Consider the following 26,805-nt stretch of genomic DNA (forward strand, 5'->3'; position numbering starts at 1 on the left):
AGCATCTGCCTGTCATGCGATAAGCACTGATTTCACTCGCAACCCTTACATCTCAGCATTAATGATGGAGGAGAATAGGCGCCTTAGAAGATCTGCAGACTGGAGAATGCTATTTTCATGACCCAACATTCCCTTGCCCCTTGGTGCTATTTTTAACCCACTTCGTGGCACATTTAACCAAGGCTGAAAGGAAGTTAGGAGCTGGAGAGGTGGGATGCGAGCTGATATTTTTAGAAGTTTGCTGATAACAGGAGAGCTTCCTGAATGCTAAAAATATAACAACCCTTATTGGAAAAAAAGCAGTGGCCCATCTCCCAAAGTGGTGTGTTTACCAGCACTTGGGGACAAGAATTTTTATATGGCCACCGTCAAGCGCAGTAGTTGGAACACCAGATTAATGTACTGTAGGGAGCAGTGCTGAATCGGCTGGGGGACAAACCAGAGAGGACCCATCTGCTCAGAAGTACAATAACTTCCTATGTGATCCTGCAAGGAGTTGAGGAGTTTCTCCTTTGAGATGCATCCGATGAAGTGAGCTGTAGCTCACGAAAGCTTATGCTCAAATAAATTGGTTAGTCTCTAAGGTGCCACTAGTACTCCTTTCCGTTGAGAAAGCTTTTCCAACACAGCACGAATGACATTTGCAACACTGAGGCCACCCACACACTGCCCCCCAGTAAATAAAAAAGTAGACACCGGTAACAAACAAGCAAATCAAATACCTCAAGCAGAGCTTTTTACCCCCAAAAGGGAAAAGTGTCCGATTTCATGAAGTCCACTAGTGCAGCAGTTTTCAACCTTTTTTCATTTGCAGACCCCTAAACATTTTCAAATGGAGGTGGGACCCCTTTGGAAACCTTAGGCATAGTCTGCGGATCCCCGCGGATCACAGGTTGAAAACCGCTGCACTAAGGAGAGTGTTATAAGGACTACTATTGATTGTGTACGGAAGGTGCTCAAATACAATGGTGATAGGTGGTAGTGTAAAACCAGCTGGATGGATCCCTACTAAAAGGCAAACATATCCCCATTAATAGACCAATTTTCCCCAAAACATTTCCAAGGAAACTAAAAACAGTTCATTCCACTCAAAATTTGCCGAGGAAGTTTATGTTATTTTTCATGTAAATGAAATAACCTCCCCACCCCAATCATTTACATTCAAATTGAACATTTTCTTCTCCCTTTTTTCCGCTGGAGTAAAAGGGGGAGAGAAACCCACACTGAAAACATTTCATTTTGAATCGAATCAAAATGAAATTTGTCCTTTCAACAAAATAACGTTTTTTTCCCCCCTGCGGAAAATTCTGTCTTGTTCAAAAAGGAATATTCCTGCCTCCGCCCCCAAAAGAAAAAACTTTCTGACAAAACAATTCTGATGGCTCTAGTGACAATCCAAACCGGTATCTCTGTTGCTGTATTACCCCAGCACAGCAGCCACTGTTGCTGTGAGTTATCAATGAGCTACACGGATTTGGCATCAAAAGTCTCTAGGCTGGGCCCTCTGTTTGGCACGTGCTCATGTTATGGGGAGCATACAAATCCCAGAAGTGACTCCTAGGAATTACTGTTAAAATGGGGGCGATGTAATGCCCTGGGCTGAATTAAGGCTAAACAAGGCCTATTCCCCCAGTGATTCAAACCACCCTCCCTTTTACCTGGACAGATTTTTCCTACCCCTGGAGCAGATCTACCTCTCCCAGCACTCCTGTTGATGGAGCCTCACCTTGATCCTCTTCCTAAACAGGCGATCTCGGGTGCTGCGCTGCTGATTACCCCTCTGACTCACTGCCCCGGATGCCAGGATTCCTGAGCCTTCCTTAATCCAGCCCTCTGCCATGTAGAGATGATGGTGTGAGCATACCAAGCTGGATCCCAGCATACAACAGGAAAATCCTTGCAGAGGTTTCAAAGTATGGGGCATGTCTGTACACTTAATCCTTAAGAAATTGATCAGCATTAAGGCAGCGGACTCCTACAAGCGGGGTCAGGGAAAGAATGCGAGTGTCACTGTACCCCCCCAGCCCCCTAGCTACAGGCACAGGGCAAACATCTAGAGCATGTGCATTTTTATGAAGCCTGAGTAGTTCTAGGTGGAAACTGTCTGAAGGCTGATTGCGGTCGGCAGACACTCCACTTGAGTTCAGGCTGGTTTCTAAACTACAGATAAGCATGTTGCTGACTACAGAAAAAAGCTGCATAATGGAATACGGGCCACTCCCAGCTCGTCAAGAGACCTTCCTGCCTGAGAAGTCGTTCAAGCTCAGTCCTGCAGGCAAAACGCCTGCTGAGTTCAGTGGGAGTTCTGTCCGAGTAGGTGCCACAAGCGTAGGTCATAAAGGTTTCGGGATATTCTGACATGTATAACAAGACCGTTAGACACACACAAACCTGGCATAAATCAGCAAATCTCCACTAACACTGGTGGATCTCTGCTGATCTACGCTAGCTGAGGCTCTGACTTCAACTTGAAAGGGGCTCAGATTTCAACTTTAAAGGAACAGAGATCTGAGGGTTTGTCTCTCGCTTACGCTTCAGGAACGCACATATAGCTTTCCAATACCAACAGCGCTTCAATGAAATGAACTGAACTGAACTGTCTGGAAGCGGTGTACTTCTTCTTAGTACAAGCAACACCTTAGATCTCTCTAACTAAAAGCTTAAATTCTTTTCTATTTTGTTTTTGCAATTTGCTGACTGTGCCCGACAGCCCTTTGCGTAGTCGATTTCACTATTTTTTCATGTGCAGTCAGTTAGCAAGGTACAAACCAGCTAACTTCAAAGACCCTTATAAACATGCACCAGGGGAAGAGGAAAACCACCCTTGTTAAAAATCCTTTGGCATGGAAATTTTAAAACAAGATTTTGGGACGTTCAAATTTTAAAGGGGAATAAATGGACATTTTTAAAAATGAATTTAAAAATATGAAGCTGATCATTTCCCTTTAATCAATCATTTTTATAGCCTCTCGTCCGGCAAACCCTTATTCTAAGGAGCAGACGCACTATGGACTGCAAGCTCAAAATGATCAAGAATGCAAAGAATCTCATCTATTATTATTTCTATCATCGTAGCATTTTAGGAACACTGTACAAACACAGAACAAAGACGGCCCCCACCCCAAACAGCTGGTAATTTAAGTTCTGCTTCTTATAAACACCAATATAAGCCCTGACTTGGCCATCCATACTTGGTCCATAAAATATCTAAGCCCATCCTTAAAGTGACAGAACCCTCCCACTACTATATCCTTCTCCCCAATTTACAGCTGGGGAAACCGAGGTAGAGGGCCCGATCCACTGTGAGCACAAACAGGCACAAGGCCTAGTGAAATCAATGTCCACAGGAGGGTTGAATCTGGTACAGGGAGATCAACGGCTTGGGATCTAGCGGAGTCTTTGATGCAAGTGCTCTCTTTCCCAGGGCGCTGTCCACGAGGGGAAACAGAAATCGCTCCTGCTCCCACGTGGAATGACTCTCCACAGCCACACAACAGAATTTGGAACACCGAGAGTAATTAGTTCTCTTCTCCGATGGACCCCACTGACCTCAACCAGTGCCTTGAGTCTTACATTTTGTATTTAATATTTGCAGGCCTTGCAGTGAAGGGTTTGGGTAGCTGAAGCCCCCTGCGTACTGTAGGTTAGCTGCAGTGGAAACAACTGCTCTGCATGCTTGTAAAGCACTCCGGCTAAGATGCCGTTTACACGACAAGCTAGGGGTGCGACTCCCCTAGCACCTGCACACCCCCAGCTAGCGCAAGTATAAATAGCCGCATCGCCGCAGTAGGTAGCCTGAGTAGCACCATCGGCAGCACGGCTTAGCCATGCCACTTACAAAACCATCAGTTGCGGGTGTGTACACGACCAGGGAAATCACACCTCTAGTTCACAGTGTAGATGGAGCTTAAGCATAATCAAGTCGACAGAGCACTGGAGTGGGAGTCAGGAGATCGGAGTTCTGCCACTGACCCGCTGGGTGACCCTGGGCAAGTCATTTCACCTGATGCCTCTGTTTTCCCTCCCACCCTATGGCTGTTTAGAGTGTAAATTTTTGGGAGCAGAGACTGTCCCCTGTTGTGATTTACAGTGCCCGACACAACTGGGCCCTGATCCTGATTGTACCTCTAGATGTTACTTTACAGATGGTAAAAATAAACCTGAAAGGGCCATGTTCTCCAGAGATAAAGAGAAATTCTCTCCCCACAGTATAGCTTAGTTCTAAGTAGCTCTGGAGCATGTAACATGGTAACCCTCAGCTCCGCTACCAGGAAAGAAAAGGGGACCTCACTGGGCCAGAACTCCATTATATGAGGGCATGTCATTCAGATGAGATCCTAAGGGTATGTCTACACTGCAATAAACCCACGTGACTAACCAGCGTCAGCTGACGGGCTTGTGGGGCTCAGACTGCTGGGCTATAAAACTGCAGTAGAAACGTTCAAGCTTAAGCTGGAGCCCAAGCTCTGGGACCCTGCAGGGTCTATACTGCAATTTTGTAGCTCCAAAGCCCATGTCAGCTGACACAGGCTAGCTGTGGGTGTTTTACTGCTGTGTAGTCATGGAACCAGAGAATCTTAGGGCTGGAAGGGACCTCGAGAGGTCGTCTAGTCCAGTCTCCTGCACTCACGGCAGGACTAAGTATTATCTTGACCATCCCCGACAGGTGTTTGTCTAACCTGCTCTTAAATACCTCCAATGATGGAGATTCCACAACCTCCCTAGGCAATTTATTCCAATGCTTAACCACCCTGACAGTTAGGAAATTTTTCCTAATGTCCAACCTAAACTACCCTTGCTGCAATTTAAGCCCACTGCTTCTTGTCCTGTCGTCAGAGGTTGAGGAGAACAATTTTTCTCCCTCCTCCTTTTAACAACCTTCTATGTACTTGAAAACTTATCATGTCCCCTCATACCTTTACTTTATGTATACAGGTTTCCGAGTAGCAGCCGTGTTAGTCTGTATCTGCAAAAAGAAAAGGAGGACTTGTGGCACCTTAGAGACTAACCAATTTAGTTGAGCATAAGCTTCCGTGAGCTACATACAGCTCACTTCATCGGATGCACGCATGAAAGCTTATGCTCAAATAAATTGGTTAGTCTCTAAGGTGCCACAAGTCCTCCTTTTCTTTTTATGTATACACTGCATTGTAAACCCGGGTTTAGGTTTGAGACCAACCCCTCCTACCATCTACATGCAAATCTGTCTGACTCTGGTCAGCAAGCACTCAGGTGCAAGTCCTAGGACCCACTGGGGCGTGGGGAGCGAGTGGATCTGAGCCCGAGACCAGCTGAGACTCAGTTCCAAGCCCTGTCATTTTGCAGTGTGGATGCAAGTCAAGCTGCAGACCTGAGCCAGAAGGTCTGCATGGCACAATATGGATGTATTAGCACAGGTGTGAGACCCAGGTCCAGCAACCGTACCACCAGGTTTACGACACAGTGTGGACACTCCAGCCTGGGATTGGATACACTGAGTCCACAAGCTTGGGTCCCACAGACCCCAGTTTATCATGTAGTGTAGACAGACCCTAACTGGCCTGCAACTCCCACGAACCTGACTTTGTTTCATTGTTTATTTAAGGAGCCTAGATACTATGATGATGGGCACAAGCTAAGGGATACGACATGATGAGAGAGGAGATAACTAAAAGATAAGAAGATGGCTCGCTGGATAATCGGGATTTGATCTGATTGTAATTAGGTTGTAAGCTCCTGAGAGCATGGACAGCAGTGGACCATGCTGTCTGTCAGCAATTAACACATAATAGTAAATCACCATCATTTGTCTCTATGCGCACATACACACATGAATTCTCCACGGCTCTCTCTGAAGAATACACGGTAGGCAGCAATCCTGCCCGGGTCTGTGGGAGTTGGACTGAGGGAGTCTCATAGGGCTTTTCCATCTTTGCACGTATCTGACTGCCGGGACATACGGTGGGGAGGGCACATCTGGAGTCAACCAAATACAGTCTGCAAAACAAACAAGAGGAGGCCTAGGCCCCCCGGCATGAAGTCCTGCCCATCCAGCGCTGTAATCCCCACAGCTTCTCCGACAGTCAAACAGAAACAGCCCAGGGTTTCCACACAAGGGGGTTTTATGACCTAACATGGTCTCTGAGGCAGACGGTTTTCTTCCCCCTTAATCTCCATATTGTGTTTCTTGTGGCCACTCCGAGAGGAGGATAAGAGTACGAATGCCCCCCCGCCCAGAAAAAGGAAGCACTGCAAAGGCGCCTCCAGCTTAGCATCCCCCCCGAGGACTGGCCCATTTTCTCTTTCGCTAGCAGTGTTGTTCCAGCGGGCTGAGCACATGGTTGGCTTCGCTGAAGCGCCCTGTCCTAGCCTCACCCGGGGATTGTCCCTCACAGGGAGAGAGCAACTGAGAATTGCCAACGCAGGCAACAACGGGGGAACGCTGCTGGCATCAGGACTCGGGCACTGAGTCTAACACCAGCGCTGACTATGACTCCTCCTTTAACCTCTAACATTTAATACGTGAACCAGGGATAACAATGCTCAAGAGGGAGTTCTGAGGTTGAGGTCTCGTCTACACACAAATTTGCTCTGGTCTAGTTAAACCAATGCAACACCTCTGCACGGGACGATCTTACTTGGATTTAGTTCCAACCTGTTCCTAAAATGAATCGAAATAAGCCTGGATTAAGCTGAAATAAGAGTGTCCACATGGGTGTTTGTGCCATTTAACTAAACCGGTTCAAGGGGTGCCACTCAGTATGTAGACGATCTCCGCGCGAGTTAGCTTCCGGCAATACTCTGTAACTGAAACACAATCTCCACATGCCGAGTGCTATCTCCAGGAACGGCCAAATCCTGAGGGTCTCAACACAGAGATTAACCCTGATCAGAGAAATAATGAAAAACCAGTTTCATTCCACGTGTGGATTTAGAGCCAGGCCGAGCGCCCTGAAAATTTCTTGGAAGGGCACATTTCCCCCGCACTGTCTCTTCGAGGGGGCGAAAGAACCATCCCATCTCATGGCTCGTTCACCCTCAAGCCTCTCTGCCAAGGTAAGGGCCTATTAGTGCCAGAGCAAGTGAGATGCCTAAGCCCATTTCACCTACAGTGGAACCATCTTTCCTTCCATCTTGGTACATCTTTGGCCCGCGTGACCACTCCATTGAGTGCTTCCTGAACGCCATCCTCATGCCGCTCCCTGTGAGGTCAGGATTCTCACCCCCATTTCGCTTCAGCAATACTGAAGCCTGGAGCGGGGAGGAGACAGAGGCCTTGTCCACACTTAAAAACACCACAGCAGCAGAGTGTTTCAGTGTAGACACTCGCTACGCCAACAGGAGAATTCCTCCCATCAGCAGAGGTAATCCACCTCCCCAAGAGATGGTAGCTTGGAAGAATTATTCTGTTGACCTAGTACTGGTTATACAAGCAGCTAGGTCGGCATACCTACATCGCTCAGGGGGTGTAAGAAGTTTTCACACCCGTTGGCGACGCAGTTGGGCCGACCTAGTTTTCTAGTGTAGACCAGGCCTTCCACGTGAAGTCTGTGGCAGAGCGAAGCTTCGGCCTCCTGAGGCCCAGTTATGAGCCAGCCTTTGTATCCTCTGGCTAACAGCGTAGGGCTCGATTTGACCTGGGATTGTGCAGCAATTTCTCTCCTCACTAATTCCCACTGTGCCCCAGTTCTTAGCCCCAGTCTACACCTAAATATTAGCTCGACCTAGCTACACTGCTCAGAGCTGTAAACATTTTTATGCCCAGAGTGATGCACTTACGTTGACCAACGCCCCCGCCCCCAGCGCAGACTCAGCTAGGTTGATGGAAGAGTTCTTCCACCGACCTAGCTACGCAGCCTGTGGGAAAGGTGGAATAACTACATCAATGGAAAAACCCTTTCTGTCACTGCAGTAAGCGTCCACACTGCAGTGCTAGGTTGGTGTAGCTGCAGTTATGCTGCTGTGTTGCCGGTAATGTAGACATAGCCTTCGTTTCGCGTCGGAGCTGCCTTTCCAATTCACTTTCCCTGACAACAAGAAGGCCCCACTTCAAAGTGAGACTGGAGCAGTCAGTCGCTGGCCAGTATAAACAACCCCAGACCTGCTGTGACCCCATAACAAGGAGAGGCCAAACGAGGTAACTTCCCACCCGAAAGGGACAGCCAGTCCCTTTGGAAATCTTCTAAAGACAGCTCCAAACAAGAGGGTTTCTTCAAAGGCGGCCCTGTGTTTTGAGAGAGCCCCGAGGGGAAGGGGCCCATCTCCCACGTTCCATACGGTACTCTAATGCGACACAAATGTTGAGAGCACAAGAAGTCTGTTCTACCCCCCTCACGCACCAAGGAGACATCTGACAGCAATTTCCCAGGCTGCCGGAGGGACCCGTCTTTGAGGAGACCTTGCCGTTTCACTTCCCAAGGCCAGGAGCAAAGTAGCGGCGCATTTAACAAAAAACAACAAACCAAACGAGGTCTGTGTTCCCAGCAACGAGGTTGCTGGACCCAGGATGCCCAGAGAAAGTGGCAGGAGGGTTGTCCTCAGCAGAGGGTCCACATTCTGGTGTCCTGGGAAGGGAATACAGGGGTGGGACATGGGCTCAACATGCCAATCTGGGCAGAGTTAATAGGATGGCGCAGGCGCCCAGTCAGTGGATCAAATTGTGGTAGGAGGGGAGCAAGGCGGAATTGCTGGAGGGGAGCTCTGTGAGCCTTGCCCAAATTTCTTCTCTCGGAGAGCGCAAATAGTGGGGATCTCAGACCCCAGAGATCTGCTGGAGCACAAATTTTCAACCACCCTCCCTTTCTTTGTGCTAGACGGGAGGAGGAGCCTCAAACTCTTTTCTGATGTGACATGAGGGCATGGAATCAGCAGGATCGTTATCCCTTGGGCTAGGGGCCTTGTGGGACTCCCCCTGCCCCCAAGTTCTAGGGCCCCCTTGCCCCTCTCCAGCTTCCATAGAGCCATGCTGCCAGGGACCCCACAGCTGCCCCTGCAAAGGGAGATTTCATGGTGCAGAGTGGGAACCTGGAAAAGCTAATGCGGCCCCAAACTTCTGTGGATTCCTCACCACCAGTTGGGAGGGGACACATATACCACCCGTCCAGCCCTCACTTCCACGCATAGATGGGGGGACCCTCCCCCTGCACCCACACATGCAACCCATTTTATTCTGTCCGTGCCTAGTGCAGGACAGTCCCTTGCTCTAGGTTGCTTCTCCAGGGCTGTGCTAGACTGTGTGCTAAATAACCCAATGACAGGTGTCTCTTCACTTCCCGGGACAGCCCGTTGCACAGCCAAACAGATATTCAGACTCGGTCTTCCTATCGTTCATCTCATCCCGTCCTTCCTAGTTATGGCCATCACCTAGACAAGACCCTCTACCCTTGGTGTCCATGTCTGCTGAATGCCCATAGAGAGTTACCAACTCCCCCTCACCCTGGCGCGCTCTACACCTATCGAATTCTTGCTCCAAAAATCAGTGCCCTCCAACCCGAGCACCACTTTTGCTGCTCTCCATCAAATTCCCTCTAGCTCGCTAGCCCTGTGGGGCTTAGACCTGAACACAGAACTCCAGACCTCGGCTCACAAGGAAAGAAGTCTGGTCTAGAGGTTAAGACCCTCCGACTGAAAGACAGCAGAGCAGACCTAGGTTCAATCCTCAGCCCCGCCACCAACTCCTTGGGCCAAAACAGGTGACACTTGAAAATCTGGCCCTACATGTCCCCATGGGAGCTGCTGGGTGCTGCTGACCACCTTTGAAAATCGGGCCGTGGCTGAGAGGACTAAATGGGAACTGATCTCTCTGCGGGGGCTGAGCACTTCACTACCTGGTCTTCAGTCTCTCTGTGGAGATGTCTATGTCGCAGTCAGAGGGGTGACTGCAGCATGCGAGGACGTACCCAAGCGTAGTTTGATCCAATAGCAGGGAAGCCATGGCAGCATGGGACTGCCACTCAAGTACACACTCGAGGGTCCCGGCTGGGCTCCTACAGCCTGAGCTTCACCGCTGTTGGAGCGAGCTAGCTCAGGTGCGTCTACACGTGCTGCAGCGTCACACCTCTGACTGCAGTGTAGACAGACCCCAAACCTGAGTTTCCCCATCTGTTCCAATGGGGATAGTAGCACTGTCCTAATTCACAGACATGTGGTGTGTTCATCTCTGGGGGATGCACCAATGTTACGGAGGAGAAGAGGGTATCCAAAAACCTAGGCAGGCAGGAAAGGTCTGAAACGAACTGGGCTGCGGGAATTCCTCCTAATTGCTCTGTTTCCTCCTCTCCGAGATGTGTCTCGTGGATGGGGAGAGGAGAACGCCAGTGTAACCGCAATTAGAAATTCAAAAGGAATGAAAAAGGGAAGGACATGGCGCTGAAAACCATCAAGGGCCACACAATTATAGCTGTGTTCTCAGCAGCTCGGCCAACACGCCAGCTTTTAAGTGCTTCGTTTAAGCCCGTTGAAAATACACAGAAATATTATGGGGGTGGGGAACTGAATGCATTTGGGGACCACTGCGAAAACAGCACTTGGCGTGTTAACGAATATTAACAAGTTGCAGTTGAACCCTTGCATCCAGTGACCTCTCAGGGCTTTGCAAACACGAAGTCCCATGCAACCAGGACAGCAAGGGGATGCTGCTGCCGACCAGGGCTGAGCAGAATCAGCAGAGCTCTGGGCATGGGAAGCCCAGGGCTGGAACAGCAGCGGCAGCTGGATGTCAGGCAGGGGTGGGGGGTCCATCGGCAGCCAGGCACGTGGGAGCTTGGACACTGCTCTCGCTACTAGATGCCGTTGCTCCCAGACACGGACCTCACCCACAAAACGTTGGTGAACCGAACCTCCAGTCTGCAGACCCAAGCCGAGTGGCTCGATGGGGGCTGCAGTGAAAAGCTATAAACTGGCTCAGACTGTACAAGGGCCACACCTGCACCTTAGATGCACATCAGACATCAGGTGTGTCTTCCAGAGGAGCAACACACAGGGCTTGGCAGGCTGTGGGCTTCAAGCTCACAGAACTCCAGCGCAAGACTCTCCTTGACTTCAGTGGGAACATGACCATGCCCTCAACTAGCTAACCTGTGATAGCTATGGGAGGTCACAGGGATATTAAAGGGTAACTATGCATGCTGCACATTGGTCGTCTTTGCTCCCACTGTGTTTATCACCCGCCCGGGGATTCCATTAAGGACCAGGATAAAAAAAAACCCTATCACACTAAAGTTCACATGAAGGCTGTCAGTCAAGGTGGGGGGGGGGGTGTCTTTAGGTAATCTGCTCTAGTTAAGCAAGAGGGGGGGCGCGATGCAAGGATCGCCAGGGGATGAGCACAGTGACCCCTTCTGGCCTTAAAATTTCTGAATTGATGAAAAAGTTCCTCTACAAACCCCAGGCTCTGCTCAATTAAATGCCGAAGGAGAGAGGCAAAGTGCATCATCCGTCCCAGCTATACCTGAACTGGGAGCTGCAGTCCGGGGCGATAAGGTACAGAAGACTGCAGCCTGGAGACACAATTCCGCTGTGCTGCTGGGCTCCCCAAAGGGTTAATTATAAATCTAATATCTTTTACAGATCAGAGGCAGATTTTCACACACGGAGCCAATCAAATCTACCCCTTATCTAACAAATCCTGCACATCACGGCTTTTCCGCCCGGCTCCCTTTGTTCCTTTGCAGCACAGCTGGGGGTGGGGGAACTCTGAGGAGGAACCTCTACAATTCGTGCCTTTTCCCTTGCTTCTCTCCCCCCCACACACCCCAGCTATCAGCAGCATCGCCGCCCCTGCTCCCTTGGCCCCGAGAAGGCTTTGGATCTGCCAATCTCTGCAAAGATCTTGCAGGGTGTGCATTGTGAGGCCATTCTGCTTCCTTAGTGGGGATCAATTACTCAGACTCCCTCTCTCTCTTTTGCCTGAGTGATGCTGTAGAAATCAACCTCCCACGGGACAAAGTCACCCCAGTTTTCATGACAAATATGCCCCCACACACACACCTCGATTACCACCACCATTTCCCCTTGAAAACGCACCCCTGGGCTAGCTCTCCTTTCATTTACCCAGGCAAATAATAAAGATAATTTTTTTTAAATCCCCAGCTTTTTTTCTCCCCCAATGATCGTTTTTAAGTTCCCCCAGAAGTGAAGCAGACAAGATTTTTAGAAGGAAAAAAAAATCCACCTTAAGGGAAAGTGAGTTTTTTTTTTTTAAATGCCTCAGCCAAAAAAAGAAAGAAAACCACACACACACAAATATACCTTGGAAAGCTTCCAAATTCAGTAAGCTACTTAAGAAAATAAGTTAGTAGCCATTTATAATTTAAGATCATTACAGGAAAACCCCACCGCGGATCTCCAGGACCTTACAAATGACAGGGTAACCTTTGTGCTGAAGAAATGTGTTTCCTCTCTTGTCTTCCCCACCACCACCGCTCGCCTCCCCGTCTAGTTACTTTGGTGCCCCGGGGGGCAAATGCTGTCAAAGCAAAACTATCTCTGAGCTCACCCCCTGCCCAGATGGCTGCATGGACCTGGTGCAATATTTTAGAAAAGGTGGGGAGCAGCAAGGGCTGGTTTTCCATAGCAACAGCTTACAAAGGTCGGTGCTCCCACATCGTTGCCCTGTCTGCCAGTTCAGCTGCGGTTTGCAAATTCTGCGATTTAAACATGACATGCTGCCTCCCACCAGCTTGTAATCTCTGCACTCAGTAGATCGACAGACAGACAGACACCAGAGAAAGCTGCACCAGATTAACACACACACACACCAGTGCCAAGGTTCAACCAAACACACACACGCCGGGTAAACCTTGGCACTCTCTGTAACAAAGACAGAGAGACAGAGAGAGAGAGACAGACAGACCTCTCGGAAAAATTGCACACAAGGGAAAGATCAAAAGGGAACACTTACATTTGCAGAATCCACTGGAAAAGAACCAAAAACAGAGAGGCGAAAGGAAAGGGAAGCATGGAAGGGTCCACAGGAAAACGTGACACACCACAACTAAGGACCACAGAGGAGGAAACACTGATCTAGTTATTCAGCCTACACACACTTCCCCCTCCCCCCGCCGAACAGCTGTAGGGGCCATTATCCTTCTTGCACAGTGCACGTACATAGCCGGAATGGCAGCAGTATTGCATGCAGGCGGAGAAAGCAGGGTCGGTGCGGGCGACGGAGGGACAGAATTAACTCCCCCACCCCTTTGAAATAAAACGCCGCGCCCCGGCGGGCTCAGAGGGGGCAGGCCTCGGCCTCTTCAGGGAGGCTTTGAAAAAGCAAAATAGAGAAATGAATAAATAAATAAATCGACTGGCACCAAATCCCCTGCCCCTGAAAAGCGGAGATTCAGCATTTTGCGAGCGCCGAGTTTTTCTGCCTCCAGCTTCAGTCAAAGAACCTTAAATGCCCCCTGACTGTTCCGTTAAAGGGACCGGTTACATATGCTGCTCCTGCAGCATAGTCCCAACCCCCGTATCCCTTAACACAGAGCTGGGCACTCCCTTTTGGGAACATGACAGTGGCCGGTTGCTGTTTTCTTTAATGCACCAAGGCATTTCTGGTGGGAAAGCCTCAGTCCGATCAGCGCTCGCTGAACACTCCCCCTCCCCCCCGCCGCAGCCCCTCAACCTTGGGTGAACCCAGGTCTGGATCTAGGAGAGCCTGCGTGGGAACGAAAGCAACCGGCCACCCTTCTGCCTGCTCTCACTCCCCATCTGATGTAATCAGGGAAGCTCACAGAACCAAGGAATTGTGGAGTCACTCCACCGTACATGCCTACGTAGAGTCATGCTGCCAATCACCTACCGCGGGGCACGGGATCCTGATCACGAGGTCCTAGACTTGTAACCCGCTCACTGGCAGAAGAATCAAAATCAACTCGACAGCAATACTGGGGAGGGGATAGGTAACATTTTCCAGTCATATCTTATTATGGACTGATCAGCTGAGAAAGAGCCACCACCTACTGATCCAACAAGCTTTACACGTGTTATTCCTCCCGCTCCTGGCTCCCAAGGCATTTGGGGAGCTAAGTGCAGGTCCGTCAATCCTAAATCCCAGGTGCCTGGAACAAGGCGGTGAGCTAGACGGCTCAGGAGGTTGGTGCAAGGAAGGAAGAGTCATCCGGTTCAAATCCTGGTACATGGGCAAAGACTCCAAGATGCTGGCTCCTTGGTGAGAGTTTGGGGTCTCTGGTTTCCAGAGGGCGTGCGTCCACAAGGCACAAATCACAACCCCCGCTCCTCGTGATACAAGACAGTCTCGATCCAGCTGCTAAATGACACAAAACCCAGCATCCAGGTTGGTCCCATGTTGGCAGTCTCCGCGGGATGGATGAGGACTGAATGAACCATGGGGATCTCACTCCCCATCTCATTCGCAAGAAGGTCTCCAAGACAAGGGATCTGGGACACATCAACACAGTGGTACGGGGGAACCATACACTGCTGCTAGCTGCTCTGTGGGGAGACGGATGGGCTCTCTCCTGCAGGGGTTTTCCAATACACAAGCACCACGTGAACTCAAAAAGAATCTAAAATAGGCCGGCTTGAATGGCAAGGAACCACAAAAGCCAGCAGCACTGCATCTTCTGGGTGCAGGAATGGAAGAGGCTTGCCCAGGGGCTCCATGGGACAAGGCATGAATGGGAAGAGACTGCAAGTGACCCTTCGTGTCTTCCAAGAGCTGGTAGTTGCCAGAAACCCCTGCAGAACAAAGGCCATTCATCTCCCCACGGAGCAGCCAGCAGCAGCGTATGGTTCCCCCGTACCACTGCATTGGTGTGTCTCAGCTCCCGTGCCTTGGAGACCTTCTGGTTGTTCCCAAGGGGCTGCCATGATCACTATTCCCGATGGGGTACAGACCTATCGCACATGCCCATTAGGGTTTGGGTCCATATGGAGTTAATTTTCAGGCCCTTGAAGGTCTGTATGAACTGGCAGTGATCAAAAACACAGGGAGAGCAGAGAAATGTGGCCTGCAACAGGGCAGTTCTGGAGCTCCACAACTTCAAAAGAAGTGAGGTGCCCAACTCCCAGCAACTTTTAATAGGAATTGAGCACCTGCCCTTAGGCTCCCAGCCCACACTGCCTCTGCAACACACTTGCTAAGTGTGCTGCATCCCACTCAAATGTCTGACTCAAAGGATAAGAACGTACTACCGCAACCAGCTAAAAAGGAGTAACTTAATCTCAAGCAATAGAAATGTGTGCTTTTAGCACTGAAGATCCCGTGCTGACGCTTTGCAAAGGAATGAGTGTTCATTTAAAACTTGGGGGCAGGACATTTTCCGGATTTTAAAATAATATTTCATGTCAATTTCCCCCTATCTGCCCCAAAGGCAGAGGGAAGCCCAGGATGAAGGCATGCGTGAAGTGGGCGTCTTTTAAGTTTTCCCATTCCCTTGGGAAGACAGGTCTACACTGGATGCTAAAGGGGACAAGCCTTGTCCTTGCTAACTTTCTAAAGCTCACAATAGGCCCTCCTGAGTGAAATCCTGTTATGACTGGCCAGATGGGGAAGCTCTTACAGGGAACTGCAGGGGGTCTATGGAGAACTAAGTATAGCAAATGTAGTGACATCCCAACTCCTTCAGTGAGTAGGGCAAGTGGTTAGGATGACGGAAGACAAACCAGCTAAGCTTCTCTTGAAGGCTATCCGTATGCTGGCTGACCTCCTGGCTGCCTCTTCTCAATCACCCTTGTTCGCCACGTCACAAGTTGCTTGGTACGCTAGTGGACACATGAAGCCCAAAAGTCCCCAAGAGCAAATGGCTAGGTAGAAGCTGCTGTTGTCCTGAGAATACGACAATCCAATTCTCCGCTTCTGTCTGAGGATCTCAGTGCCACTCATAACAGTCTCGCTGCTGCCTTATACCCTTCCCGTTTGTCTTATCCACCTTTCATCTGTTGTCTCTCATCCCACAGTCAGAGTGCAAGCTTCAACTTCTGCCCATATATAATCTGGTTGACAACCTATCCATGAGACAAACAATAATAATATCGGTGAGGACGTGGCAGCGTACTCATACCTGCGGACATCAGCTGGCGCGGGTGCTGCTTGCCAAAAGCCATTAAGAAAACCCGTGGTTTAGGTTTTACTGGATCCCAAAGGAGAAAGCAAGCTCCTGCCATCCCAGGAGGGAACAAGCCTTTGAATCCCAAAGCAGCCCTGCATCATTTTGCTAAGCATCAGAACGAGAGAAGAGCCCAGATCTCTCATCCGGACTGGGACTAGTAGTCCCCTGGCTGTACAGCCAGACCATGTAAAAACCAGAAATGGTTCAAAGCTGGGGACTATTTGTTTAAAAATCTCCTGAATGAATAATCATAATAATAAAATAACCCAGAACAAAACAGCCGAGACTTTCTTCCATTTTCCTGCCCGCTGTAAATCAAGTGTCACTCCCGAAGCCAGCTCCAAACCGCACGCTCTCTCCGCAGGAAAAATCAACAGCTGGCAAAGCCAGGGAACAGGTTTTAAATCCCTCTCGCTCAGGAAGCACCAGCCCGGCTTGATCTTCGGGCCTGCAGGAATTTTTTGTGTGTTTGCTTGTTCCCGTCATGTTTCAGGGACCGGCTCTCTAAAGCACCAAGGGGCAGCTGGGCACCTGGCTCTCCCCTACAAGTGAATGTGAGCTGGGGTCCTGCCCTACTTCCCAGTGTGGTTAGCAGTGAAGCTTCCCTGGTGGGAGTCTGTTAATAGCTCATTTATAATAAGACAAATACAAATACGGGACCATTCAGCCAGCTGCCTCCATGGGCACCTGGCATTACCAAGCCCAGGAGTGCCCCAAAGGAGAACAAAGGGAAATTAAACATTAAAATGGGCTGGGACCACACCAGCGAGAGTAGATATCATCTGACAGCACCAAGTGACAGGCCGGGGGTGGGTCGGAGGGTGAAACCCAGGGGCAGCTAACCCAATGTAAGCAGCACAATCCAATGGTTAGAGCAGGGGAAACCAAGTCAAGGTGCCTGGGTTCTATTCCCAGCTCTGGACGCAAACCGGTGTGAATCAGTTCCCTTCCCTGTACCTCAGTTTCCCCAGCCATAAAATGGAGATAATGGTATTTCACCACCTCTTTCACGCAACCAAAGATCTATAGCTGTAGAAGCGCACTGGGGTGACGCGAGGGGAGTTGGTTATTCTTTGTGCGGTGCTTAGGGGCACATGAAGTGCCATGTACCATATTCACTTGGTTCTCATCTCATTATGCGCAGCCGTTTGCACATCCCTGCTCTTTAAACTAGAGCGGGATCCGGGTGACGGACAACTGGCTGCCTGCAGAGCTTTCTGACAGTAGCTGCATTCTGCCTTCCCAGCTCTTGAAGCAATTCCTAAGCAGCCCTGGCTCCTGGGCTTCAAAACCCTGCCCTGGGTTAGGATCCACTCCTCTTCTCCAACATATTCACACGCACAGGTAAACACTCCCACACACACACGTATGCACAGGAGCTGTGTGTGTCCACAAAAACACACACACAGCTTCATGCATAACCCCCCCCCCCCACACACACACTTGTGTGCTCATGCACCTCGCATGCATGTGTCTGCACACACACGTTCCCATACTTACAGACAGCTCCACCCGCACGTATGGGCCCTCGCACAAAACCCACGCGCACACATACACCACCCACCCGCACGCACACCCACTTCGGCCGAGGACAGGAAGACCCAGAGCCTGAATGACGTCAGCTACCGAAGGGCGTGTGCAGGGTACAAACAAGCAGAGCTCCATCCTGTTCTCACACGCCCACTCCAGCTGCAGTGGCTTTGTCCCATTCAGTTGCTTCTCCACCCTGGAGAGCTCCTGCCCAGTCCGGAGCCTGGTGAGAGGCATAAACAAAAAGGCAAACCACCAAACCCTACCTCATCGCTTCCCCTTTCCCAGCTAGACGCTTGCCCCTCTCTCTCCTGGGTTTGTGATCTGCACCTGCCAGGAGAACGTCGGTCATGCTCCCACGCCCCACAAGCTGGTGCTGAAACGGGATCAGATCCTCCGCCGTTGTCGTTCAGCACAGCTCCCGCCGGAGTCAACGGAGCAATGCCAGTTTACGCCAGCTGAGGATCCAGCCCCAGGACCCAGGAGAAATCCCAGGCTCGGCGACGAGAGCAATTCACTCCAGTTAATTGTTGTTTAATGAAGGCGTGGCTGCAGCAACCCCAGACCCCCCCATCCAGATTGTGCTAAGTCAGGGGTTCTCAAACTGGGGGTCGGGACCCCTCAGGGGGTCGCAAGTTTATTACACGGGGGGGGTCGCGAGCGGTCAGCCTCCACCCCAAACCCCGCTTTGCCTCCAGCATTTATAAAGGTGTTAAATATATAAAAACCTGTTTTTAATGTATCGGGGGTCGCACTCAGAGGCTTGCAGCGTGAAAGGGGTCACCAGTACAAAAGTCTGAGAATCCCTGCGCTTAGTAATGGAGAGCAAGGTGCCTGCGTCTACAGACGTCCCAATCTTAGGAGATGAGCGACACGTGGGCAGAGTGACAGATCCAGTCAAATACATCATGTCCCTAGACACCTGGGCTGTTTTCTTTTTTCCACACTTATTGTAAGTGCCAACTAGCTACACCTGTCCCTCAATCCAGCCATCACAAATGGGCTGATTTCTTATCAGGTAGCACAAAGTGGGTGAGTTTAAGGGGGAAGATTTGAAGGGCAGAAAGGAGCCTTACAGAGCAGCACAAGGGAAGCAGCAGATAGGGCACGGGGCTGAACTCAGAAGCCACCGGTTCTATTCCTATCTCTGCTATGGACCTACTGTGGGAACTCAGGCAAATCCTGTCCCATGCTCTGTGCCTCAGTTTCCCCTTCCATCCTGTGTCTGTCCTGTCTATTTAAACTGTAAGCTCCTCGGTGCAGCGACTGCCTCCTGCTATCTGTATGTACAGTGCCTCACACAATGGGGCCCTGATCTCAGTTGTGACTTCTAGTTTCTACCATAATATAAGTAATAATCTTCTAAGTATCGAAGCAGAGGTGGGTGCTAAGGAGCGGTTTGAAGGGGCACAGAGCAGAGGCCCCACCCATTTCTCCAGGGAGGGCGAGATAATGATAAGGCAGGGTATATTTAGCTTTGCCCCATTCAATTCTTTTTTCTATTACGTATTTTAGATGGTCTACAAAGAGCAGCTGTTCCTACAGCTCCGGGGAAGTCAGAATGAAATTTCTGCAAAGCCCCCCTGGCCACCTCTCTCTCTTCACTGAACTCTACCCCAGGCACGGCTAATTGTGCTGACACCAAGGTCAAAGCAATGAGGAGCATGCTGCTGGTACAAAAACTCTCCCTGCCCTGTCATCCCAAAGGTCTCAGAGTAAGACCCTGTCCTGGAGAGCCTGCAGTCTGAATGGATACAGGGCAGGAGGGAAAACTGAGACACAAAGCCTCACCCACCCAAGGGCACCCAGCAGGTCAGTGGCAGAGCTGGGAATGGAACCCAAGTCTCCTGACTCCACTATCCACTAGACCGCTGCCTCTCCAACTGATCTAGCACGTTGCTGAGACCATGGGTTTGCTGTAAGATCTCGCCGAGCACAAGCGGATCTAGGCTAGCGAGTCGGCAGAATGCAGCACACGTTCCCCTAGACCTTCATAGGGGTGTGGGAGAAAGGCCAGGGGGATTTTCATTCCAGCCCGGGCCAAGTCCTCTTCTGGAGGGACAAAAAGGATAAATTAAAGCCCCCTGCCCCAGAGGCCGATTGCAGCAAGTGGAGAGACCCCCAAAGACTTCAGAAGACTTTAGATCAGGTCGGCTTTCCTTGGGGAGGGGGAAGAGTGGGAATTCAAAGCAGCGCATTACTCCAGGGCTGGGCGAACAGATGGCTCTGTCCCAGATCACTCAAAGGAACCTGGACAGCCAGGGTCACTGCAAAGCTGGCACCAAAAATGATTAGGAGGCTGGAGCACATGATTTATGGGGAGAGGCTGAGGGAACTGGGATTGTTTAGTCTGCGGAAGAGAAGAATGAGGGCAGATTTGATAGCTGCTTTCAACTACCTGAAAGGGGGTTCCAAAGAGGATGGAGCTCGGCTGTTCTCAGTGGTGGCAGATGACAGAACGAGGAGCAATGGTCTCAAGTTGCAGTGGGGGAGGTCTAGGTTGGATATTAGGAAAAGCTTTTTCACTAGGAGGGTGGTGAAACACTGGAATGCGTTACCTAGGGAGGTGGTGGAATCTCCTTCCTTAGCGGTTTTTAAGGTCAGGCTTGACAAAGCCCTGGCTGGGATGATTTAGTTGGGGGCTGGTCCTGCTTTGAGCAGGGGGTTGGACTAGATGACCTCCTGAGGTCCCTTCCAACCCTGATATTCTAGGATTCTATAAAAGCTGGGCAGATCCTTCACCTAAACCAGACAAAAGACAGACCCAAACTGCCCCCACTAGAGCCCTGCCCTTGAGGAAGCAGGGCGGTAGGGGCTGGCCAGGCTGCCTGTGCTTAGCTGTTTCTGCTCGCAGGGAACCAGAGAGCTGATCAGCTCGAAGCTGTACCAGCTCATGCTTTCAATTATGAGCTCCAGCAGCAAGAGGATGTGGGGGGCGGCTGTCCACCCCCGTCACCTCCCTGGGGACAAAGGTCTTTGCCATCATCAGCTGCGGCTTTGGCTGATTTGGGGGAAGGAGCGGGGGGAGGAATGGACGTCCCATTGCACAGCGCAGCTCTGTCATGCGGGGAGGAGTGTGTGTGTGTGTGTGTGTGTGTGGCAGAGTGTACTCAGGAGGTCAGCAAGGGAGACGCAAACACGCCACTGACAACCAGAAACCTCAGACTTCCAAGAGACGCGAGTCTCGCTGGCTCCCTGCCTCGCACTTCAGCGCGCGAATGGAGTTCATCCAGGCCAGAGACTCGGCTTGCGGTTTCCCTGCACTGGCAGCATCCCTGCTGCTGCTCCACAAGTGCTGGCTGGGAGATCCCTGCTCTGGGAGAAGGAGCAAACCCCGCTAGGCTCGGTCTGGGCTGCCTGGTAAAGCCAGGCTCTAGTTTGAGCCCAAACCCCTCCACCATCCGCACACAGACGTGTCTGCCTTGGGTCACCAAGCACTCCCGACCTGGGTCCCGGGACCCACCCACAGGGGACGGATCGGAGTCCAAGTCCTGCTGAGACTCAGGCCCAAGCCCTGTCATTCTGCTAGGTGGACGCAGCTCAAGCCAGAGACCTGAGTCAGTCGTGCAGCGTGGAACTGTTAGCACGGCTGAGACCTGGGTCCAGCAATTGTAAACCCAGGTTTATAAGGCAGTGTGGACACACAAGTGCGGGCTTGGAAACTCTAAGGCTAAAAAAGCCCAGGCCCCATAGCACAGTGTAGACAGACCCTTAGCTGCAACATACGGGTAATAAAAACACCAATGCAATCTGTGTAGGGCCCTACCAAATTCGCTGCCATGAAAAACAGGTCACGGACCACGAAATCTGGTCTTTTGTTTGCTTTCACCCTACACTACAGATTTCACAGATTGCTCTGAAGGCAGCACCCCGCCAGCAGCAGGGCAGAAGTAAGCGTGGCAATCCTGTACCCCGCCACCCTTACTTCTGCCCTGCTGCCTGCGGAGCTGGGAGGCCGGAGAGCGGCGGCTGCTGGCTGAGGGCCCAGCTCTGCAGGCAGCAGGGCAGAAGTCAGGATGGTGGTTCCGTACCCTGCCCTCCTCCTTGTCTTCTGCGCGGCTGCAGCTGGCGGTGGCTCTGCCTTCAGAGCTGGGCTCCCAGCCACCACCAGCAACACGGGTATAAGGGTAGCAGGACTGCAAACCACCCCCACCAATAATCGTGCAACCCCCCTCCCCAACTCCTTTTTGGGTCTGGATCCCTACAATTACAACACTGACGTTTCAGATTTAAATAGCCGCGATCATGAAATTTACGATTTTTAAAATCCTATGACCATGAAATTGACCAAAAAATGGTCCGTGAATTTGGTCGGGCCCTAAGTGTGTGCCACGCAACTCTTAGGGTGAGTCCTGCACTTCCAACTCCTACTGGGAAAAGTGCGGGATCACGCATGGATGATACAAGAATCAGTTATTCAGTTTAGAGCAGTAGCTCTCAACCCTGGGGGTACGCAGAGGTCTTGCAGGGGGTACCTCAACTCATCTAGATATTTGCCTAGGTTTACAACAGGCTACATAAAATGCACTAGCCAAGTCACTACCAACTAAAAAGTCATACAATGACATTTCTACTGCTCTATATGCTATACACTGAAATGTAAGTACAATATTTATATTCCAATTCATTTATTTTATAATTATATGGTAAAATGAGAACGTAAGCAATTTTTCAGTAATAGTGTGCTGGGACACTTTTGGATTTTTAGGTCTGATTTTTTTAAGCAAGTCATTTTTAAGTGAGGTGAAATCTGGGGGCACGTGACACAAATCAGACTCCTGAAAGGAGTACAGTCGTCTGGAAAAGGGTGAGAGCCACTGATTTAGAGCAAAGAACATGCGTAGCTCAAGAGACCCTGGTGTACTCTACGCTTGTTCCTCGCCCCATCCTTCCACAGCAGCCAGTAGTAAAAATAAACATATGCAGCCCAGCACCCACAAGCAACCCTACAATAACAAACTGGTGCAAACAACCCTATAATAAGCCAGTGTTCAGAAGCAGCCCTATAATAACAAACCCCTGCACAAGCAGGATGAAAGAGAATTGAGCAAGAAAGGGAAGATCTTTCCCTTTCATGTTCCTAGGGGCACTGTAAGAAAAAGGAAATGGAAGGAATGAGAAATTTTATTAAAGCTAATGTTAAAAAAAGTTATATAGTACACAGGTTAAGAAATGAATGTCTGTACATCTGGGTATAGTGCTTAGATTATCCACAAATACAAAGTTTGTTTTTAAAGTCATAAGATACATAGAGTGTAGTGCCGTCCAGAGGATTCAGGGGGCCTGGGGCAAAGCAATTTCAGGGGCCCCTTCCATAAAAAAGGGTTACAATACTGTAGTATTCTGCAGGGCCCGGGGCAAATTGCCCCACTTGCCCCCCGGGCGGCCCTGACATGGTGCATAATCAGCAATAACCCAAATTTAGGTGAGTAGATTGAAGAATACAGTTTAGATATTAGCATCCAAGTATTCAGGTACATCACTTATGAAAACTTATACGGAGAGTTGGTTGTGGAAAGCAAAAATAGCAATGAGTGAAGATTGTCCCTCAGTAATTGAGAATTTAGGGTAGTTTGTCCATTTGGAAAATACAATGCATGAGGAAAGTATTTCAGTTACTTTCCCCACTGTGCTTCTCATCGGCACTCCAGCTCAGCCCTCCTGGTATTGCCAACATCCGGTATGACAAGGGCCTTTCCAAGACATCCTAGCTGACTGCATTGGGCATTTCACTAAATCACTGCAAGCAGCGCTCCCCCACACCTTCTGCAAGCTACGGCTCCCCCAGCGGGACTAAGGGAGACACCGTCCAGAAGAGCCGGCTATGGAGGCAGCCACGCCGATCATTCCACGGAGCCAGAAGGGAAGGCAGGATGCCAAGAGTGGGGGGCTGGCTCGAGGTCCGACACGCACCTCGCAGCGAGGGGTGGCCTGGAGAGCGTCTCAGGGAGAGGGAGCTCTGGAAACCGTCTGCTGTCAGATGTGCTGGAGCTCACTGCCTGAAAGAATCCCGCCTCACCTTGCGCAAACCATAAGGAAACAGGCCATAAGGAAAATGGGTGAGGGCTGGTTTGAGGAGATAAAGACACCACTGCTATGGGCACTGCCCACTGACTCCACTCCATAGAAAAAGCTTGAATCCCAGCAGCTTCCTGGCTATTATTTCACAGGTACATGGGATAATTCAAGGGCAGGTGAAAGACGCCGGCTTGACCCTCCAGGAGACCAAGGGACCAGATTCTCTGCCCCACTGAGCTCACCCTATACTGTGTTAAGCTGCCCCAGCTTTGCCTGGAACACACACTCTGTGGGCAACATTCTGACCTCAGGCACCCTGGTGCAAAGCCAGACAGGCCCCGGTGAAGTCAATGGAGCTCCTTTGGATTTCTGACAACGTGCGCGCCACTAGGATCTGCCCCCTGCAACTTACACTCTTCACCCGCAATGCGCTGGGCAGCTAGGCACAGCTGAGCATGGTGGGATGCCCTGGAGTAAGTCACTGGCAGGGAGGACAGAACCCAGGATCTCTCGACCCAAGAGCCTCTACCACCTGCATTAAAAGTCTGCTAGCTTCAGCACTCTAGCAGACTGAACTGCAAAGTGGTCCAGACATTAGGTAGGGACAGAGAGCCCCACCGCGTAAACTTGGTTTCCCTGAAAATCCGGGAGCTGTTCCCCTGCCCAGCCCCATGCAAAGCTCTGCATCCTATGTCCGAGAATTCACATACCGAGGCTGCTGCTCTGTAGATGAATGGGCCTGATTTTGCCTTTGCTCAGCATAAATCGGGAATAAACCGCACTGAAGTCAATGGTTTCACAGCAGGATACGTGGGAGGAGAATCAGAACCGTGGCCTTTCTAATAACAGGTGATCTCGGGGCAATGGATGGGAGCAGCAAATGCCCCTTACTATCTGCTCCCCTCTTGCAGGGGGCTCTCCCGTAGGGACCGCCCTGGCCCCAGGGTTCGAATGTGCTCAGTCGCACAGAAGAACCACAGCCCACGTGTCTGGAGAAATAGGGGGAGAAGAGACCTGTCGTTTGGGGCTCCTGACCAAAGCCAAGCTCTGCAGCTCTTACTCCAGCAGAAGTCCTGGTGAATGTTAACACCTGGGCATCACAGTCAGCCTGGTCCTGCCCAGCCACTCTCTGATCAGCTGTGTGGCGGGCAGGGTAGCTGGTGGAGGGGACAGGGGCTGCTCCAGCCACAGTCCCCAGGGCTTGTTCAGTGCTTCAGACCTACGACTTGATGGAACAGCCCCGATCAGGCCATGCATGAGCCCAGCACAGAGCTGGGAGGGACGGCGGGTATCACAACAGGACTGCAGGCAGCTCTGTGTGTCACCAGGGCTGCCACAGAGGATAACTGGGGAACAGCACAGCAGGGCAACACGTGCTGGGGGCGGAGGAGGAGGTGTGGAGGAACAGTGAAAGGACTCCAATGCCCTATATTAGTATCATTCACTGGGGGGGTTGTCCAAGCCCCGGGTGGGGTCTGCTTTACCTTGTATCTTCTTGTTAGTTGCTTTTCTTGCTGCTCTGTTCCCCTTCTGCCTCCTCAGTGTACAAGATGCAACCCCGCTGCACGTGGGATCCATGCAAATTGCCAGGCGTTTCCAGAGCTGCTTAATGCCGCTGATTAAGCTCAGGGTCAAATTTGGGCTCCTCAAGCCTTCTCTCACATGCACCAGCATAAACCCATGTTAATGGAGACACTCTCGATTTACGCTGGTCTAGCTGAGAGCACCATCTCAGTGGAGTCATTGGTGTGAGATCAGAATAAGGCCCAGAATTGGCCCACTGTCTCACAGGTGAAGAGTGTACGTCAAAGGGGCCAGATCCTGGTTGCACTTACCCTGGCACAAATCCGAAGGAGCTCCCTTGACTTCAGCGGAACCAATGTGGATTTGCACCAGGGTGGCTGAGATCAGCTCACAAAGTCTGTGCGACAGTTAAGACAGGCTCAGGAATTCCTCTCTCTCTTAGGTACTTAGCTGGCCCAGGCCACAGTCATATCTGAGCGGCTCCCAATTTTGAATGTACTTGTCCTCACAACACCCTATGCATAAGGCAGCACTATTATCCCCATTTTATGGATAGGGAACAGAGGCCCAGAGAGGCTAAGTGGCCTGGCTCCCACAGGAAGCTGCATTTTTCAAGTCCCATGCTAGTGCTCTAACCCTTAGATCCTCCTTCCTCTCCCTGTCCCTCAACACGGAACCTAATAATTGGACTTCTGTGCACATCTGGGGGAGTGTGAATTTTTAAGTTAAACAACCCTCTAAGGAGAGCCCCGTTAGGCACAACTACCCCCCTAAGGAACACAGGCAAGAGGCTGTGGTCTCCAGTGTGTGACAGTAACAGAACGGCTCTATCTAGACAGACAGAGTGAGGGGAAAATGACTCTGCAGAGCAGGAGGAAGCTGGCTAGCCAGCCAAAGAGAGGCTGCCACTCACCAGAAAAGGGCCATTTATAGCCACCTCAGGGAAAACAGCAGTACACCAAGATGCCACAGATGGAAAGAAAAACTCCTGGATTTGGGGTCTGGGCCAGCTGCCAGGTATTTCATCTCCGGCCACAACTGTCACCTCTGGCAGCAGGGAACTAAGGGTGTGGGGGCAAAAGGGCGGATAGGAAGAAGAATGCCTGGCTGGGGGGTGATGGAGAGAGGCCAAGAAATGGAGTAGGGATGAAGGGTCTTGCACCGGATGCTGCTTTTGGTTACTTTAGCGCTCTGTAAACCCAGAGACGCCACTGAAGTCAGTTATTACAGATTTACAGCAGCATAACTGAAATCCAGATATCTGTGTTCAAATCGTTATTTCCAATAAATTGGTTAGCTTGTTTTAGCGGCTACCATTCCCAGCGAAACAGAGAGAAGGATTCAGAAAAAACCTCTATGGATAATTAATTTAATATTCCTACTGGGCCTGATGCTGATCTCGCTCACACCAGTTTTACTCTGGGGAGATTCCACCAACATCAGACTCAAGCGAGGAGAGAATCAGGCCTGTATGATTGATCCAGCTACAGAACCCTAATCACGGCTAGCTAAGGGGCTGGGAGCACAGGGTAAAACACACCTGCGGTGATGCACTGTGCATTGAGACGGGCCAAGCAAAGGAACACGGTAGCCGTGCCCCTGAAACACACACGCATGCTGCACTGCAAAGGAAAAGCTTGGGGCACAAGGATGGCTTCCGAAGTCCATCAATGCACTTTAGGCC

General features: G+C 50.7%; 1 protein-coding gene across 4 annotated transcripts in view; it reads right to left on the reverse strand.

Moving 5' to 3' along the window:
• The window catches only part of TET3 (tet methylcytosine dioxygenase 3), a 152,147-nt gene that overhangs the window by 61,785 nt on the left and 63,557 nt on the right, over nucleotides 1-26,805 (reverse strand). The window contains exon 1 of one of the 4 annotated variants that reach the window (XM_084614949.1): nucleotides 12,881-12,958. The exons of the other annotated variants lie outside the window; for them this stretch is intronic. The gene's annotated coding sequence lies outside the window, so the exon portion shown is untranslated. Of the gene's footprint in view, nucleotides 1-12,880; nucleotides 12,959-26,805 lie in introns of those variants that run through there. 4 annotated transcript variants of the gene reach the window in all.

The sequence above is a fragment of the Lepidochelys olivacea genome (assembly GCF_965140295.1).
Source record: "Lepidochelys olivacea isolate rLepOli2 genome assembly, chromosome: 26".
Taxonomy (NCBI): Eukaryota; Metazoa; Chordata; order Testudines; family Cheloniidae; genus Lepidochelys; species Lepidochelys olivacea.